The 5,478-nt window shown below is 41.2% G+C and overlaps 1 long non-coding RNA gene across 2 annotated transcripts in view; it reads right to left on the bottom strand.

The window, feature by feature from the left end:
* LOC308058528 overlaps positions 1-5,478 on the bottom strand; it is a 51,601-nt gene that overhangs the window by 23,256 nt on the left and 22,867 nt on the right. The gene's annotated exons all lie outside the window — the stretch shown is intronic.

Here is a 5,478-nt window from a genome sequence, read left to right as displayed (position 1 = left end):
CTAAGAAAAGCAGATGATACAGATGCATGAAAATCACCAGGTCTTGTAGGCATTTATCGACCAGAAAGACTACCATGCTAGGTGTGATTGAGCAATGAATAACTAAATTTATGGAATGAACATCGCAAAAAAAGGTGGTTTTTATGATAGAGAGATACCCTGGGTTCTATTTTTGAGTCTATAAATACTTTTTGATTACTGTTGTGGAGTTTTATGAGCACTAATGGATTAATAAGGTTGTGTCACTAACGTGAACACTGACTGCTCAGAGGAAATAAGTAAAGCCTGTATCTTTAGAGAGACAGGACTTAAGAAAGAGATATTGTGTTTGGGGTTTTTTTCCCTTGATATTTTGGGGTATGTGTGTTTTGGTTGGGTTTTTTTTGTTGTTGTTTGGTTTGGGTTTTGGCAGATTAACACACTAGCAGTTGTTCCTGAGGGGCAAGGCTATAGCCTCATAAATCCCTATTTGGATATCAGGACTACTGCTAGGAAAGATCTGTTTGCTATACAAGCAAGTACAGGATGCTTTTCTTATGATAAAAGACAAGAAGAGTCATGGAGTGCATCCCAACAAAGTTGGCTCTCAGTGAAGAAACTATTACCATTTTTTTTTCCTTTTGAGTGTTAAATATGGCATAATATATGTGTGAAGCAAAGAGGGAAACCTTATTATCAAGGTAAAGAGTGAGGTTAAACACTTGATTTTGAACAGCCTGTCAAGATGCTATATAGCTGAAAGCTTCTTTATAGTTTGTCACAATATATTAATATGTCTTGTACATCCTTCTGCCCCTATTTGACTTGCATAGGGATTTTAAATTACTTTTCAAATGCACATTCTGTATTCTGTAGGAGTTTGCTGGCTTGCTGTCTGATATTTCTGATTTTTGAACATAGATGCATAAATCATTACCCTTTAAAGCTTCTTCTAAAATTTATTGCATTATAATTAACAAGGATCAATTTAATAAAAGCAGGAACACTTTTAGAAACACATTAAATCTAACCAAAATTATTATGACATTTAAGAGCAAAGTGCAAGGTGCTTACTCTTCCAACATCAATCATGTGCTGGTATGGACAGGATTCATTTCACCCCACTATAGCCATCTAAATATAAGTCATCACACCTCATCTACTCACCTATTTTAATATTCCTATTAAATCAGTGGATAGAGACAGGAATCCCCAGGGGGCACACCAGCCCATTCTCAGAGAGGTGAAATAAAGACACCTATTTCTTACTGGTAAATATAGACGGAGCTAGATGATGTGAGGTAGGAGCTTCATTTGTTTGTCCGCAGGTAAGGATCTTGTGCCACTTGAGGCCACTTATGGTATCCAGGATATCCATGTAGATGTGACTCAGGATTGACCCACAGAAGACCCTTCCACAGTACTAGCTGGAGGCTAGACAGGTAGACAGAACTGCATCTACCTGTTGCAGTGCCTAAAAATGCACTAAATATGTGACTGTTGCCTCTGAATTGCATCCAATGACTATAAAGGGAGCTCAGGCACATTTAAGTACCAACACTTACCTGAAAGTATGTATCACTGTCACGCTATCTAAAACTGGCAGGTTTACAGGAGGAAGGAAAACTCAAAACAGACTGAAAGTTTCCCTGTAAGGATACTCAGAAAAATAAGCAGGACAGCATCAAGAGAGGATGTTGCAGGGCCTGGGCCTCTCTTTGTCCCATCTGCCAGCTCTGAGACACATAATGTTGAGCTGAAAGTCTAAACCCACCAGCTCTGAAATTATTTCTAGGGAATATGTGCAAGCATGGTTCAGGGAAGACTGAAAAAATGTATTATAAGCAGTGGTTATCACTACTGATAGAGGTCGATGAAGGCAGACTAGCGAAGTAGCTTGAGATCACTGGCTTGCAAGATACCAGCAATTGCATCAAAAGAGAGCACCACAAAGTAGTTTTGGAAGAACAGCATCCTACAGCTTCAGTTGGCTTTCATTCCTAGTCCAGGAAAGGGTCAAAGACTGTCTTCCTAAACACAAAAATGGGATTGTTAAGAGGACAAAAGGGACATTCATGACTAGAGCAACAGACAGCCTACAAGCAGAGAACTGTTGTGGCTTCCTAGCTTCTCAGGCCAAAGGAAAGTGAACACTATGACTGACCCACACGGTCTTTACTGCATCCCTGTGCCTTGGTCCAAGTACTGCAGGAGAGTAAATTGTTCTTGACTTGAGCAATAGGACTTGAAAATCAAACTTCTGCTTTCTGCAGTCTTTAATTTATGTGCTTATCTAACAAGTTTGCCCTTAATGTAGGCTGACTTGGCACTGGATTGTTTGCAATGATAACTTAAAAAAAAAATTATATTATTTTGTATTTATTATCAGGTATGAGTGGCATCAAAGATTCTCTTTATACTTATGCCCCCTGCCTCCCACCACCCTTGCCCTGCTCCTTGAGCACATTTTTCCTAGCCATGGCTGAGATTCCTTCCTCCTGGCCGTTGACAGCTCACCATGATGTTTGGGAACACTCCATTGGTGCAGAAAATGGCATTCAGTCACAAGCCGTGGGCCTGGACTTTCTCCTGTCTTCGCATGCATTCTGGTAGAATAGGTCACGTGTCTGTCAAATGGTGTTGCTAGCAATCTCTGTGGTAACCCAGCTGTACAAGTCCTCTCATTATCCAAATGAACATTTCTATTTACTCGCTTATCCTGAAGTTTAGCTTGCGTGGCCCCTGTAAGGATGCCGAGGACTGCTACCAGAGACTGTCCTCAAGTTAAGCCTGAATGTCGTGCCTCCCAGCTGTGCATGTTTGTTTGCAGAGGTGGCAACTGTGCTCACAAGAGTGGGCTAGCAGGAAGGAAAGCCCATTTCTAGCTCATGCCAGCCATTTCAAAGGTGTTCCAGGAGTTCCAGGGACAATGACGCCCTAGGCAGCAGGACTTGTGACAACGGTAATTACTGTCATATATACCCGGGTGACTGTGTATTGTTGCTGAAGGGCCCTTTTGGGCAATAAATCTAAGGCAACATTTAGTGAAGGGTTGACCATGCCTACATGTTGACCTACACGTTGACAACTGGACTTCCTTGTCTCTTTGAGAACCTAAAAAGAACCAAAAACCTCTCTAGCACCCCTACAACATGAGCAGGAAGAATAGGAAGCTCCCACAACCTCCATGATTTCACATGATTTCATGCTACACATCAGGAATAAATTACTCTTGAAGAATTAATGTTTTCCCATAAGCCATAGTATTGAGGATTCTGCAGTGTTCCCTTTGTGGTACTCACAAAGATTGTATTCCAATGCAGCGCCCACCCCAGCAATGGGCACAAGTAACACTGGAGGTTCTGGTTTTTGGATAAGGGTAAAGCCAGGCTTTCTAAATAACTGGATTGTAACCTCAAAAACATATATTTTTTTAAGGAAAAAATAATATTCATTGCCCTGTCATCTTCCAGCTCAAATTTTATTTTTATCTTCTGTAATATATTCTTCATATTTAAATTCTTTCTCCAAGTCCTTTTAGTTTCAGTATCTTAATAGGCACATAGGCATTAAATGTGCTTTTATTTTTTGCTTTATTCTTACCAGAGATGTAAGTGGGAAAAATTATTCCTGTCCATGTCTAAACCTCAAATATTGTTTATTAAACACATGTTGTGTCCCAGTATGGAGATAGATGCACTTCCCTGAGAGGACAAGTGACAACTGTATGTCTGATTTAAGTACATTTGGGATGAGAAGTGCTGTATATCTGTTGCAGCATTGTAAAACGTTCATTTAGATTTGGCTTTTTTTAATTTATTGTAGACTCATGTATCAGTATTAGAAGTTTTAAAGCAGTTCAGCATCCATAAGAAGAAAAATACATTGCCAGTTATTACCTCCCTCTCTGGTATTAGATTGTTGAAACAAAGAGGTCTAGTGGAATGTCTGGCTCTTAAAATTATGCAGGTATGTCCCACAGAAGCTTAGCAGTTATGGCAGGGCAGTAATTGTATTTTGCCTGAGAGTTTTTTAAATTATCTGGGCACCAAAAAAATAATGACATTTTTTTAAGTGGTGGATTCAGTTGGGGCTACACAGGTATGAGCAGTCTCTCTTCGTTAGTGTTTATACCATGGCAGTGCCGAGGGACATCAGCGGCAAGCAGGGCCTGATGGTACTTGGCACCGAACAAACAAGGCAGAGTTTGCCCCAAAGAGGTTATAACCTAAATACACAAGTACTGAAAGGCAAGGAGAGCAGCCCCACATCACACAGGAGACTGGGAGCTGGGGCGACAGCCCACTTCTCCATAAGCTGGAACACCTCTAAACCAGATTGCTTCTCTCCTGAAGTGCTTGTCTTCAAGTCACAGGTGCCTTTCCAGCAGCTAGAGTGTTTTTTTGCTGCAAAACCTTTAATGTTCTGTCTGTGAGGTAGACCATATTGATTTAAAAAACAAAACCAGAAAAAGAGCAAGAAGGGTCTGCGTAGAGCTGTCAAGGTTAAACTTTGAAATGATTAGTCACTTTCTATTGCAGTCCGTGCAAACTACCAGCATTTCTTAAACATTTCTTTTAGCAGTCACTTACTTGAATAATTAACTCCCGTGACCCTGCCTTGTCATTTACTGGTTAACATGGTCAAATGCTATCATTAACTTTCAGCATTAGCTGTGCTTTCTCATACTTTCCACCCGCTGAATCAAATGCTCAGGCTCAGAGCTCACGTTTCTAAATGCAGAAGCGTGTGGACTCTTCAGAGGCCACCTCTTGCGCAGGCAAGTTGGCTCTGGTGCCACGTTCTCCATGTTTTCCTTGTCTTTTTGGGTCCCTTGTTTCTGGGCAGCCATGTCAGGGAGAGAGCAGAGGTTTACCTCACAGTGGCCTTTCTTTATCAGGAAAGCCAGGAAGCTGCACAAATCCCTGGCATGCATCCACCTTCAGCTTTCTGAGAAGCAGATAGCGTGTCCCAGCCTGTGCTTCATTTAAAGAGGCAGACCATTTGGGGTGAATAGTTAAAGAGCATGGAGCACTGAGGCATCGTTTTGCCTGGATTTTTTTCTCCCATCCAAGGAAAAATGCAACCAAAGCAATGGCAGGGACTTTGAAGCTGATTCTGGCTAACAAAGCGATAAGGTCTCCTCAGGATGTTACTGAGAACTCCTGAGTTCTTCCCTATGGGACCAAATTTTGCAGGTCTTGATTCAATGGGAAATTTTGTCTTGGAGACAAATACAGGGTTTGATCTGAGCGTAAAGTTTGCATTTTGCATTCCTACTAGGAGCAGGGTGGGAAACAGCAACACAGCAAGCTCCCTCCATCCTCTTGACACACAGGCAATGGCAAAATGTCATCCACCTCAGAGAAAGATTTATGTTCTTGTCCTTTTAAATCCCTGCCTTACACTACACCATTATCACAATACATAAGGTAATGGCAGGAGTTGAATGAGTCATGGGAGACTTTCACTTAGATTTAATCCAAACTTTAAAAGCTG

The sequence above is a fragment of the Falco punctatus genome, assembly GCF_963210335.1.
Source record: "Falco punctatus genome assembly, chromosome: 2".
Lineage (NCBI taxonomy): Eukaryota > Metazoa > Chordata > Aves > Falconiformes > Falconidae > Falco > Falco punctatus.
This window is presented reverse-complemented; position numbering and strand designations above follow the sequence as displayed.